Raw genomic sequence first — 13,874 nt, 5'->3', positions numbered from 1 at the left:
TGGCGTCTCATAATGGCCTCATAGGGACGCGTATTCGACAAGTTGGTGACGGAAATACCCCTCGTGCTTTCTCTAAATGGCGCTAATAGGGAGGTTCTAGATCACTCTGACGTGGCATTACGTCCATTTTGGGATATTTTATGCTCCTACCATTTTTTATTTCATAGTATAATACTGTATTTCCATGAAATTAGTTTATGGAGTTGTATTTTTGTGATTCGTTCACTTAAATTATTTATTTATGATAAAATTTCAATTTTTTCTTTTTTTTCATATTGTACTAATAGTAATATAATGTCTTCAAATAAGATTATTTTTTATATAAAAAATAAGTATTTTCTGAAAAAAAATGTTTGGTCGTCGTATATAATTGCTAAGCCAACTTGCCTCGTATTCATAGAGTTAGATTAGTCATTAGTGGGGCTCTATTAATTTATCATGGTAATTATTACTGGGTGGCTATTGCAGGATATATTAAATAAATTTGCATTTTGATTCATGTATTTTATTCAAATAAATGATAGCCGTTTACATTAAATACTTCAGCTGTCGAATTGGTTACCAATGATAGTATTGAAAAAATGAACTTCAATCAAATTTTAATTTTTTATACTATTAATTTAAGTATATTTGATTACAATTACCCTATTAAACTTCATGCAATATGGTTTGTGGTCCAAATTAATGCTAGCGTAGTAGCGTGATTGCCTTTGCCTTCATATTGAAGTTGACCAAGTCAGCCAGTGTTATTTACTAGGAGCATTATCATTTTTGCTAAAACTGTACATTATTAACTGACATAAATTTGAATACACATGTCTATATTATCAAAATTACTACTAGTATTTAATTAAAAGTTCAATATTCAATATCATTTTGACAAATTTGGAATTGATATTCACAATTTAATTAATGATTCATTTAACTAATAAAAACATTTCCTTGTAAAACAATACAACTTTGACATTATATTTAAGGGTCCATAGTCATTTAGTATAAAAGTTTGATCAAATTATGATTAGTTCATGACGTTCAAATTTAGAATATTAAATCACAAAATATCATTTTTTCCTTAATTATCTCATTCATACACAATATATCATTTTTATAACGTTCAAAGCAATGCGTTTTATTAAAATAATGTTCCTTTAATTTCTTATTTCTTATAATTTAAATAATATCATTTTAAGCATGACTAAAAGACTCCGATTTGTATACGAATGAGACAATTAAGCAAAACTGAAACTTTATTATTTGATATTTCAATTTCAAGTGTCATGGTACTGACAACTGTTTGATCAAAGTTCATGATTTAATTGACTATCATATCTATATCTAATTAGCATTAGGAGTCGCAATGAAGTTCCACTCAAGAAATATCCAAATACTCAAGACATATTATTTTCTAAATGTATAATTAATAATTAATATCATTTCAGTTTGATGTATTATTTTTATATAGTTAAGGGTCAAGATAAAAAATTTCAAGCACAAATCGAAAATAACCCGAGATTGATAGAGTTGACTCGATAACTAATTAAGTTTATTCAATTAACTGAAAATTTCCCTATTATTTTATGTTGTTTATAATATACTTTTGATTTGAAAAATGGGTTGATTTTCTAAAAATTACAATAAAAAAATTATGAAATAGGAGTCTGTATATGTTAATTGAGCTTGTTCGGTAGGAAAAATAACGCATATATGTTTGAAATTATATGACAAAAAATAATATTTTTATCATATAATTTTAAACATAGATGAATTATCTTTCCTACCAAAACTTGTTAAATTATAAATAATCAACAACCAACACATGTTTTGCCATCACGTTATTCATTTGTTGTTTTTGTGTTGACGCATGATAAATGAAGTTCAGGAAAATGGAAATAATTCAAAGTAATCGATTATTTATTTTGATGGGTCACTTAATTTTGAACTTATTTAAATGCATTTTATCAGTCGAGCCTTTTGCCCATTGGGCCCAAACCAATTTTACAAAATGAACTTCGCTTATTTCTCTCCATTTACATGATTTTACGAAACTAAACAAGGGAAACGAAATGTTAAAATAAAGGGATAACTACCTTAAAAGTCATGAACTTTGCCAGAATTTTGGTTTTTCCCACGACCTTTAAAATTGACGTATAAAGTCACCAACTTTGCCGGGTCGCTGGTATTTCCCAAATTGACCTAACCCTGTGTTTTCCGGCAATTAAAAATCCTATGTGGCATGCCTGAATGTTGACGTGTCTGGCATCGGAAAATATTGAAACGACGCCGTTTCTTAAGGATAAAAGGACGTTTAGTCCACCAACATGCAAAATTAGGTTCAAATCAAAACTACAATTAAACCCCAAATCAAACACTCGTCCTTCCTCTCTCGATTCATCCACCCCCACCCATTGTCGATTCTCAGAATCAAATCGCGATTCATCCTACAAAACTGCTGCAATCCCGATTGTCCTTGAAATCCCGTAACAAGGTAAGACCATAGCTTCATTTTAGGGTTCGATTTAGGGTTCGTTAGTTTCGTTGAAGATGCGATTGATTTCGTTGGTTTTAGGGGTCGATATAGGTTTCAATTTTAGGGTTTGCTTGTATTACCTATTTAGGTTTGAATTTTGAATATGCGATGTTGTGGTTCCCGATTTGTGGTTGGATTGGGCGATTTCGAATGTGCAATTGGCAATGTGTATTTAGGGTTCATGACTGTTGAAATCCCGAATGTAGATTTTGCAATTTAGATTTGTATTGGTTTTAGGGTTGTGTATAATGTTTCATCCAGAATTAGGGCTCAAGGTTGGACTGGTTTGAATGTTCAAATGCGGTTTTGGTGCAGGATGTCCACTTCTTCCCAGCATTCGAGCAGAACTTGGCCGAGGTTTTAGGCAGTGGTCTGTGATCACGGTCTTGAAGCTGATGTGGTGACATCCAATACGGATGCCAATCCCGGACGACGCTTCTATCGTTGCCAAGTCTGGAAGGAGGTCGATTACAAATTCTTTCGTTGGATTGATGCATCATTGTCACCGAATCAAGAGTACTTCTTTAAAAAATTGAAGCTGGATAGAAACAACGTGCAAAGAGCATTGAGAGATAGAGTTCCTAAGCAGTATGCACTTGACGAGAGCCTCCGTTCCAAAACCACTGAAGTTGAAGCACTCCAAGGTGTTGTCGCAGATTTGCATCGTCAAAATCGGAACCTAAAGGTTGTCATTTGCATTTTATGTATCATCATTTGGATATTGTCGTAGCTTAACTTGTAATGGATGGAACCTGAAACAACACACATATTGTACACATAATAGTTTCGATGCAACACATGGTAAAATCATAATATTATATCCTGTCTCAAAATAACACCCACGGTTTACACATCATAGTTTGGTGTCCACAAAAAACCATTGTTTTCATCCAAATACAACTACTTCCCAAGTCGAAATACATTGTTTTTTTTCCAAATTCAACTAGTTAAATCATGTTTCAACCATTGTTGGTGTTGCCTTGTTGCGTGGGGATTGAGCCATCAACAACTCCACGGCCTCCACCGCGGGCTCCAGTACGGCCTCCACCACGGCCTCCACGACCTCCCCTTCTTCCAGCTCTCCCAGTTATTGCGATGGTACTGTGGTCTGCATTGGATGGTGTCTTCCGAGGCCTTCCCATTTTGGCCTATAAGTTGAGTAAATTGCAATGTTAGTAAACATTGGAACAAAATAGAGCGTATGTTGAATCCAACTAGAGTGTAATACCTTTGGCTTTGGAAAAACTTCAACTGGCTCATTTTTGCAAGTTCTGGAGTTGTGGCCTTCTTGTAAACACTTCTGGCATGTCATCACACAAATTTTCCTCATTCTATTGGGTCTGGCTGGATCATTCTCGAATGGGTCCCTCCTTCGCACCTTCTTGGGCCTACCAGGCATCTTCTTCACTGGTGGAGGTACAACCGGGTACCCCTCAGCAGGAGGCAAGAGCTTCTCCCCATTTAATGCTGGCAACCCATATCCATAGGCAGACTTGTACTTGCTCAAGGAGAAGTATTCATGGACATAATCATCCACATTCTGCTTGAGAAAATGAATAGCAGCGCATGCATGGAGACAAGTGATGCCAGTCAAATCTCATTTCCTACACCCACACTGCCTTAATGAAGGAGTCACTACAACCTATCGTCAAAGTGACTAACTTCAAATTTCCCCCAACTGCAGGAATGGTAGTACAGTTTCTACTTTCATAGACCATAGCTTCAATTTTCTTCCTCACCTTTGGACACACATGTGAATTTATCCCAGCACTCTCAATGTCTAAACTCTTTCTGTAAAGCCTCTCCATCAGTTTGGTTCTCATTTCATCTAGCATGTCTAACACATGTTTACTACTTGCCTCCAGAATATAGGCATTGAAACATTCACACACATTGTTCAGTATGGCATCAGAGCAATTGTCAGTTGTTAGAAAAGCCTTACAAAATTTGCTTGGGTTCTTGTCCATTAAGTCTGCATATGCCTGTCCATCTTCTTTCTCGAGCTCTCTGCAAGCAATCTCATACTCTTCCATGTAAGTACTTCTAACAAGCTTCCAGAAAAACTGCTTCAAAAGTGGACCTTTGTGAGTTTTTTTCCAGTTTGCATAGATATGCCTTGCACAGTTTCTATGCTCAGCCAATGGAAGTAGACTCTGTACTGCATTTTCAAGTCCCTATCAAGCAACATTGTAAGTGTCAACATAACAAAGCCCACAACAAATCACAAATTAGACTGCATAACAGATAAGTGAGTATAGTATATACCTTTTGCTGATCACTGATAATTGTAATGCCTACTCTTTCACCCAATGTCAATTCCTCAATCAGAATTTTAATAAACCAAGTCCAGCATACTTCATTCTCAGCTTCAACCACAGCCCGAGCAATGTGGTACATTTGATTGTTTCCATCAGTCCCTACGGCGGTGAGCAATATCCCACCAAGATATGTCTTGAGGAAAGCCTCATCTAGACCAATTACAGGTCTACATCCCTCATTGAATCCCTTTCTCGGGCCACTAAAACCAATATACACAGCCTTGAAAACAACACCTACATCTACATGTAGTTCAAACCTCCCTTTTCTGTCAGACTTACTCAGCTCCAGAATATAGCTCCTCATCTTTGCATAATGAGCTTCCACCGTTCCCCTCAGCATGTCAATTGTCTTTCTCTTGGAGTGGTATAACCTCCATTTGGTTGCATCAAAGGCAAACCGTTGCATCAAGTCCTTACCCAACTCTTTACAACTGAACTCTAGCCTGATCCTAAACACATGCAAGTATTTTCTGGCAATCCAGTTTGAGGTCACAATTTTGTTTCTCATAGCCCTAGGACATGTGTGCTCTAGTTCAAATTTCTTAATCACTACATAACCATTCATCTTCACTAGGCTCCCAGAACAGAACCACTTACAAGGACTTTTGCAAGCTGCCTCGAATGACTTCCTATTTGCTCTTTTGAAGTGAATCTCCCAACCATTCTCCACTGCATTATCTGTTAGAGCATCCCTTGCTTGAAAGCCATCAACAAATCCCATTCCAATGCACAATTTCAAATATTTATGATCACACCATGGATCATACATCACTTTACCATGCCTTTCCAACCTTCTTCTCCCTTCATCTTGAGAATTAGTTGAACTAGAGTATATGTCACCTTCTTCAGAATTGTCATCCTCAGACACATAGTCACTTTTTTTCCCTCCACTGACTAGGCCATAGAAGATGTCATCAGTAACAACAAACTCTATTTCTTTATTTTCTTTTGCCTTCTTCCTCCCCTGTGTGTATTCCTCATCCTCAGACACTAACTCCTTAGCATCCATGTCATCATCAGTTTCCTCATCATCAGAAGATGGTATATAACTCCCATCCTCCTCACTGTCATATCCCATACCCACTCCCATATTTTGATCAGCATTATCTCCCACACTCTCAGGATTACTAGCTCCCATTCCCACATCACCCAACACCTTAGCATCAGAATTCCTATCAGCCTCATCCTCAACAACACTCTTACCCACATCCTTAGATACATAATCACTAGCTCCCACATCCTCACCCACAATCTTACCAACCTCCTCAGCTGCAGAATTCCTAGCCCCCCCACTCTTACCCACACTTTCAACCACTGACTTCTGTGAAGACTGGGACAACCTCTTCTTCACACTGTTTTCAACACTCTTCACCACACTATTTTGGGAACATACTGACTGTAACTTGCCAGCCTTGGAGGTTGTTTACTTATGACTCTTGGTGGTACACTTTCTATTATTCACAGACTCAACATTACTCATTCTGACTGACTCAAACTCTACCACTTAATGCCTGACAGCTTCATCACCCATGGTGTCTCCCCCACCCACGGATTTATCTTCATCAATATGCTCTAGGCCACTCTTCTTCCCACCAACCACATACACATCACACACTTGAACTTTAACTGTGGTTAGAAACTTCAACATCAACATCAACATCAACATCACCTCTGCATCACCTATGATGTTAATAAACTTCATTCCCCACTTCCTCTTGAAACAAAGTCTATCCCAGGTATCTAACCCTAGCTTGTTCAGTTCATCTACTAAGTCGAAGTAGCCAAATCTTTCTGGATCGAACCCACTACCTTTCCACATTTCTCCACCTATGTATTTCTCGCAAATCCTCCCATGTGGAATGAAACTCCCCCCATGGTAAATCCGAAGCCGAAAAGGCTTGCTGAAAAAATCAAAAAATAGAAACAAAGCATGTTTAAGCTAATGTAAACTAAATTGATGCAAAATGGGGGCCAACCAACGCTTTTGCAGTATAAAGGGCAAACATATGCTTACGGGTTTGCAATCGGCTTGTCTGGGAAGAAGCCCTCCCACATATCCATGTCGAAGAAACCTTACGCTTGGTCCGTCGCCTTACGCAGTTAATGGTCCGTCGCCTTAGCACAAATCGTCGTCATTTGCTCGTCGTCGCCTCAAGATTCCTTAGCGTTCGCCGGAAGTCGTCGATTTAGGTTTAGGGTAATTCAATTTGGGGATGTGGCCGATTTCATCCCTATTTTGGTATTTGTTTTTTTTTTAAATTTTGTTTTTAAATTTATTTTTTTTTAATTCTTCACGGTCACTAAATTATTGCCCATGTAAGCGGCCACGAGACGCCACATCATTTAAAAACGACACGTCAGCTCACTCTTTCGCCGGAAAAACAATCATGGGAAATCAGCGACTAAATGCAAAGTTGGTGACTTTATACGCCAATTTTAAAGGTCGTGGGAAAAATCGGAATTCGGGTTTCGTCCCTAAAATAAAGTTAGGTTATTTTTCACGTCGTCACAGTTCGCAATTGCGTAGGGTTTCGTCCTTGTCATCACTACCCACAACTGCTCTTCATTTACCGGAGAATCGGACTGTGTATCTCCGCCGCCATGCCGCAACCACTTCCATCAACTTCTCTCCACAATTCCACGTTAATCAATATTGAAATTGGATTAATTTTTGTCTCTGTTTCCTGAAAATATTCCCCAAATCAATTTCATTCAATACATTTATATACTCTCTTCAAAATAAGTAGTAATCTCTTCATTCTATTTCTATTAGGTTCACACTCCATAGACATTTCTTAATTTAGCGAAAATAGACAAGTTACTCCTTTTTCCCTTCATTTTTCCCCCGATTGAGCACTGTAGCGACTTGTTAGCGAATTGGTATTAGGGTTTAGGGGCGAAGTTTTATGGAATTGCGGAGTGCAGTGATGGAGGGAGATGATCAGACATTTAAGGCAAATTTCTCGAGTGAAGGAGTTTCTAGGCTTCGTGGTGTCGTTGAGGAGAAGCTCAAGGAGTTCATGGGTGATTACACCGATGAAACTCTCGTGGTAGGAATTGAAGTTTATTGGATAATTTAATTGACAGTTTTTATCCGAAATGTGTGTGTCTGGGGATTATAGATGCAAGCTCTGTACGTGGCTTGTATCTTAAATATGTGTGGAATGTGGAAGAGATGTTGTAATTTTTTTAATTGAATAAAGTGAGTTATGGGCTAGTATAACGATCATGTAAATAAGTGTTATTTGAATGAGCTGGATATTGGTACTATTACCAGATTCTAGTTTCATTCATTTACCAGCTTCACAAATATAGCGGAACTCATTGCTGCTTGTTTTAATGAGACTTGAGCATTTGTTTTAGTGTATACATTTCTTGCTCTGGTGTAATTGTCTATTGGACTACTTTATTTTGCTCTCTCCCCTGTCATTTTTCAAACTTTGACCTCTACTCTGTTATACACTGAATTCCTTTCCAACTTATTGAATATATTCATTTTGAGTATGTATGTGTGTTTTCTATGTTTTAATTTGTACCTTGGATGTGTCAACTTATATACCATTACAAAATTTTGAAATGTTTTCTCTTTTTAGTTTTTATGCAATTTGATTCTGCTTGTGTCCACTCAGACCTGTGTGTGTGTGTGCGTGTGTTTCTTTATTGCATCCTACATATAGCTGATCTTGTATAATTTGTAATCCAGGAATATGTAATAGTCTTGCTAAAAAATGGTAGGAGTAAGGATGAAGCAAAGAATGAGCTGGATGTCTTTTTAGGAGATGACAGCGACTCGTTCATATCTTGGTAAGATTACTTCAGTTTGCATATTACGATGATATGCATCTGTTCTAATATTTGATAACGCTTCCCAACTGTTGTGAACTTTTTGCAAGGCTATGGGACCATCTGGGATCTAATTTGAGTGTATACGCCCAAGCACAAGAACTTCAACCAGGATTCCCCAAAACAGAACCTTCTGCAGGGGATCAGCCTGGGAATGCTGGATCTGATCAGATGGAATCTGAAGCTGATAAAGGAAACTATGTTGAAACATATGGGCACCATAAAAATCGGGAAAATAAAGGGCACCTAAGGGGTGGTGATGAAGCCCCCCTTCCTCGATCAGAGATGAAGTCTGTGGCCAAAAATGTAAATATCAGAGATGAAGATCAGCCTAGTGATTCTCAATCTAAACCAAACCGTGTCCTTCGGTCAACAATTCATAAAAAAAGAAGGCGAAATGATGAGGAGCAACATCAAAGAAAGGTGACATTTTCATGCTTTTTGTACAATTTTAGTATGTACTTTTTGCACTAGTAAAGTTCTTGTGTCCTTCTATGTGAGATATTTCAAAGGGGTCTAGAACATTATTTGGTTTTGCAGTTTTGCACTTCATGGCTCTTGAGGACAGTTATAAAGTTGGTTTTAGTGGACCTTAGATATATTGACCGTATTCCTCAGTCTGCATATTTTGCCTCCCCTCTGCTATCTATTATTTATTTGGTATCTGCATATTTCACCATCTGGGTATGCACCTGAGAAGGAAATCCCTTGAAGGAAAAGAAAGTATACTTAAATAAAACATTAGTCAATGATTCATCTGTGTTATGTTGTTTGAGACTGTTTGTACAACCTGTGAGACATTAGCTGTCATTATGTTGTACAATCGGCATTGTGTATTTTCTGATACTATAGTTATCTTTTTATTTTAGGAATAAAGGAAGATGAATGCTGTTGGTGAATGTTTGTGTATCACTGAATATAAACATTCAAATGAATCCTTTCTAAAGTGTTGTGTACAATCTAAGAATAGTGTGTAGTTTTCTCTCTTTCTTGTCTACGTCAAGTACCTTGGCTTTGCAATATAACTAATTTATATACTACCCTTACATATATTGAATTTTGAGGACTCTAGTGATGAAAAGAGCATGCACATCATGGGATATATTACTACGATTCATTAATACCATAGACTTACTCTTGGTTCATTTACCCGAGTTTGTATTTCTTCTGAATCCTGTAAACTCTGATGTCTTAGGGTAAGTACTCTCTGCATCTACCTCCCAATTTTATCATATACTCCCTCCGTCCCATTCAAGATGACCACCTTTCCTTTTTTTGTTTGTCCCAATCAAGAAGACCACTTTCTAATTTTGGAAATAACCTCCTCTCTCCTCTCTCTCCTCATTAAATTATTCAACTACATTTTTCCTCTCTACTTTATTCCACCTAACAACACTTCCTAAAATCTCGTGCCACTCAAGAACGGAGGGAGTACCTCGTTCTGGGCAATTGAGTGGTCTGGTTCCGTCCTAATCCCTTGCCCTGCCTTTCGAGCGAGTTTCTTCAGTAGTGAACAATGTTATCAGTTGGGGGTTATGGTGGGTGCCGGTGGCAGTTTTTGAGGATTCTGCCACCACCACCCAGTGCCCTGGTGGTTTTGAAGTGTAGTTATGGATGTCTCGCCCGCATGTCCTAACTTTTTTATTAATAATTGACCCGAGAGGACCTTACTTAGAAGTTATGGTTGAGTTCTTTATCTCAAGATTCATGGCTTCTCTTCCCACTTTCCAGTCTTAATCCTTCTAATTTCTCGTCACACTCTCTCTGTTCTTCATTGACGCCCACTGCGACATCGGGCGACCATAAGCTGCATCAGTTCTTTTTTGTTTTTTTTGCACAGTTGCACACAGATTGAGTTTTTTCTTTACAAATACTGTGGTATTTCATGTCTTCTTGTAATTAATTATACTTCAGGTAAAATAAAGATAATTATCTATTTATATATTCTGGTCTATGGCTTTGTGGCTCAATATTGTGTTAGAACTTAAGATATACTCCTCCGTCCACGAAAAAATATCTCATTTTTCCATTTTGGAGTGTCCACGAAAAATTCTCATTTAAAAAATGAAAACTTTCGCATACTTTACCCACTTTTTCTCTTCCTCTCTCTTACCTTTTCCCCTTCTCTCTCTTACTTAATCAATTTCTCATTAAAATCTGTGTGTCCAACAAGGGGCCTAATTTTCATGAATGAACGGTGTTTAATTTTCTATTTTATTTTATCAATTTCCGTAGTTTTAACATCTTGATCCTTAAACTTGTAAAATACTTACTCCCTCCGTCCCGCTTTAGCATTCCCAGGCACTTTTAAGCACTCATTTTGTAAAAATGATAATAAATAATGTAAGTGGAGAAATGGTAAAGTAAGAGAAAGAATAATGTAGAGAAAAGTCTTATCTACGTTATTCTCTCTCTTACTTTATCATTTCTCCACTTTAACTATTTATTATCATTTTTACAAAACGAGTGCTCAAAAGTGGCTGGGATTTAGCAAGACGGAGGGAGTATTATTTACGCTGCATGCATCCACCCTTGATGAAATTGGTAGGGAGCATACTTCTCTAGAGTCCATTACTTTGTCATTTGTGCAATGAGCTTCTTGGCTGAATTTGACAACTCAATTGCCTTAGGAACCAGACACGGCCCTTTACAAAGTAAGGTGCACCTTCTATCATGTCATGTGGGCTATAATAATCTGTATTTAGTATCTTCGTAGTAGATAAGACTTCATTGAGCCTGACAGAAATAATTCCCAGCTTAAGAAAAATTATTTAAATGCTGACATTAACAACTATCTTGAAGTCATAATCTTCTACCATTCTCTTTTAGAAAAAGATTGAGATCGCATGTGGAGAAGAAACTCATTTTATTGTTGCTTTGATATGGAAACTGGCCTTTGTGTGTTCCTTGATCTTTTATCTTGAAAAGATCTTAAGTCCCTGTGGTGCTTTTCGCTTCACTTATTTGTTGCTTCAAATTGGCAGAGAGAAGTGTCCCAGTCAACTGTTAGTGCCCCGAAAAGACTACTGCAATTTGCTGTACGTGATGCTGTTGCTACTTCGAGGCCACCAAATGCAACAGCAGAGCCTTCAGTCAAACGTCTACGCTCAGTGGTTTCAACAACGGAGTCATATGCAGAAGCACGCCCTCAGAGGATTCGTCACGCTTCTATGTCTGTGGCTATTAAAGCTATGGCTGAAGCAGTGAAGGATGTAGCTAAGTTAGGCCTTCCCGTAATGTGTTTGATAGGCTTGGTAATGCTATGAATGGCCCAAACACTAGCAGTCACTGCCAATATGGAGGTGTTACTGAAGATGCTGTTGATGGAGATTTTAATGTTGAGATGGAGAGTCTTCACTCTTCTTATTACCCACGAGATGATATCAGCGTGCTACAAGAAGGGAACATGCCATCTTTTCATGAAGAAGTCATTGATATTGCTCGGGGATATGACAGAGAAAATTATGATGAAGGGGACGAGAAGGCACAGATATTTATCCATCAGGCTCATCTAGTGGAAAATGGGTAGAGAGCTCCTTGAAGTTTCAATATGGTGCTGCTGATCACGTTGATGGAACAGCATACAGACCACGTAAAGATATTATTCGACCTGCGGCAGTGCATAGTGCAATCCCCACGGATTCTTCTTCTGTAAGCATGAAAATGAGGAAACCTCAATACCAGGAAGAAATAGAGGCAGCTGAGATGGATGATCATGAAAGAATGCGAGGTGCTGATGCTGTTTCTACAAACTCTGAAGTGTGGTTGATGAAAACAAACAACAATCATACAGTGCCTTTTAATGGAAATGTAAGAAATTTAACTAAATTCATGCAATTTTGGAAATGTAAGAAATTTTTTTATCATTAACTTGATTCCTCTGACTTGCTTTCTAACAGGCAAAGCCTGATGCTACTCTGCACGAATCTGAAAGGAGTCAGGGACCAAGTGGTGAGCCTTCTATCTCTCCTTAAGTTTCATTTTTCACTCTATATTTATTCTCTAGTTCAGTGGTATTCTTGGCCATAGATGATATATCTCTTCCGATGCATTACCAACTTGAAAAGAATTGCATATTTGTCATGCTCTTGTCCTCTATCTTAATCCATATTGTATGCAGGTTTACGTAATACTGGTCCACCAGCTGAAGACGCTGATTCCTGCACCATCTTTGTTAGCAATGTAACTCCCTCATATTAAGCCCCAAGTTTTCTTTTTGGTCGATTCTGTCATTACATTTTTCTAATATCCTCCGTTTTTATGACCAACACATTTAGGTTCATTTTGCTGCCACTAAGGATAGCCTATCTAAACATTTCAACAAGTTTGGAGAAGTCTTGAAAGTTATCATCTTAACTGATCCGGCTACTGGGCAACCAAAAGGGTAAGTGTTTCAGATGCTTCATTCCCTTAATCCAGTTTGTAGTATTTCTAAATAGTTCTCCTTATTCAGATCAGCATATATAGAATTTATGAGTAAAGAAGCAGCTGAGCTTGCTTTGTCTTTGGACGGCACATCCTTTTTGTCACGCATTTTGAAGGTATGTAATTAGAATAATACAAGTTTTAGATGTACGACTTGCATAATGGTTTTTGAAGCTGGATCAGCTTCTTGCATCAATTTGTTTGATTCTGTGGTATGCCTCTAAATGCTTAGATGACTTATTTTACTTGAAACTTAACCTTACAAACATTCCTGATATGCCACTTAAGTTGTTTGCTGGGCCTAAAAAGAGTGATGGGTATGTAGATGAGCATAGGTTTGCAACTTTGCTTGAAAAATGTTTTCACAGTTAGTTTGAACATAAAGTCGTAAACATGGATTAATAACACAGGTAAGAAGAGTTAATTACTTTGAACTAAAACTTAATCTATCTTCAGATTGTAAAGAAAAGCTCTGCTCAGCCGGATACTGCATCTGTTATGACATGGCCTTGTGTTGCCCGGGCATCTCCTTTTGTTGTTCCAAGATATGGCAGAGCTCCTTTCGCTAGAGGTATGCAATACAGGGGTGGTCGTGTACCTATGATGCTGCCGGGTGCAAGGAGTTTCCAGTGGAAGCGAGGGTCTGACTCAACTGTGCCGAGACTTTAGGCCAGGCATCGAACAGCATGATTTTATCACCAACTACACGTAGTCTCACATATGTCAGAGCAGAAACCAAGACAAATGTGAGTTCAGGTTAA

At 37.8% G+C, this 13,874-nt stretch overlaps 1 pseudogene; it reads left to right on the top strand.

The window, feature by feature from the left end:
• The first annotated feature begins 7,367 nt into the window (after positions 1-7,367).
• On the top strand, positions 7,368-13,874 carry LOC121764044 (annotated as a pseudogene).

Source organism: Salvia splendens, chromosome 14, assembly GCF_004379255.2.
Source record: "Salvia splendens isolate huo1 chromosome 14, SspV2, whole genome shotgun sequence".
Taxonomy (NCBI): domain Eukaryota; kingdom Viridiplantae; phylum Streptophyta; class Magnoliopsida; order Lamiales; family Lamiaceae; genus Salvia; species Salvia splendens.
Note: the sequence above shows the minus strand (reverse complement) of the source record. Positions and strands in the feature narration are given on the sequence as shown.